Below are 1,352 nucleotides of genomic sequence, written 5' to 3' on the forward strand. Positions count from 1 at the left end.
TTATGGGCATATATTGGTGTGTTTCTATATGTTTTAACTCAATATCTTAAAAATACATAAATCAAATGTATATATAGTGGGAGGAAAGACATGCTAGAGATAAAGACAGAACCAGATTTAAATTTGGCGTGACTCTAAGACCTAAGCTATAAAGCCTCTTACCTCCATAAAATAGTAATGTTATAAAAATGTAAAAGTTTAAAACTAGTATTGTGAGGCCCTAAGTTTTAGCTTGTTTAGCTTATATATAAACTCAGTCCCAATAAAGCAAAGAGATACCAGCATAATAAATATTGATCTAAAGTAGGGTGACTAGACTCCCAAGTTTTGCCTTTGAATATAGCAATTTTATTAACATCCAAATATAATATTACCAATTTATAGATCAATAAATAAATTTCAAAAAATAACCGAAGTTCAATCAGTTTTAGACTCCATTTTCACTGATTCTGAAATGTGTCCCCAATTGAATTGTAAATGTTATGGTCAGCATAAAGGCATACATATTAAGGTAATAAAGGAAAAATATATGTATGAAGATGGAAATAATGGATATACTATATTATATGATTAAGGTAAAAGATTAAGATGTGTGTATATATATTGACATAAAGGTAGAAGATATAAATTTTCATTTTGTCTTTTATCATTATACTCACCTTTTCCCCATAGGAGAAATACCATTATACTTCACCTTTTCCCAAAAGTTACATTAAATATAAAGAATAAAGCATATATATTGAAATAAAAGTATAACACAAAGACATACTACAGAATGACTGATGGCTAAATGGCTAAGTGAATAAGGTGGGAGGCCACCACTCTGAGAACCCAGGATTGAATCTGGATGGCTAACAAAAACTCCAGGAAGTTTTTTTTGGATGGTTTATTTTGAATATCCATCCCTCACCACTCAGCCATTGCAATGTGAGCCTGGCTGAACCCATAATGGGCTTGCATAAAAGTTAGTGCCCACAGGGCAGAGAGTTAAAAAAAAAATACAGAATGACAATAATTCAAATCAAAATAATCAAAAACGTAATACTGAAAATTCATTGCTATGAATTTTCACTTATACAAGAAGAATTTTACTTAGAACAGCTTTGTTAATTACAATAAAACTCTTTTACTCTAAAATAATTACCTAACTTTTGGATCATCCTGAATATTGATCTAAAAGAAAAAATAAATCTTTATCTTTTGTATATATTGAGATAAATTCACTTGATTTAATTATTAACAAAATTTATGAGGGAAAGAATGCCTTAAAAATTGAAATAACCAGAATTAGTACTATTTTTGTTACTTAATTCAAAGATTATCTCTAATTACCTAATTATCCACAAATTGTA

The sequence above is a fragment of the Centruroides sculpturatus genome, unplaced genomic scaffold (genome assembly GCF_000671375.1).
Source record: "Centruroides sculpturatus isolate CEXI.00-Female unplaced genomic scaffold, Cexi_2.0 scaffold299, whole genome shotgun sequence".
NCBI classification, from domain to species: Eukaryota; Metazoa; Arthropoda; class Arachnida; order Scorpiones; family Buthidae; genus Centruroides; species Centruroides sculpturatus.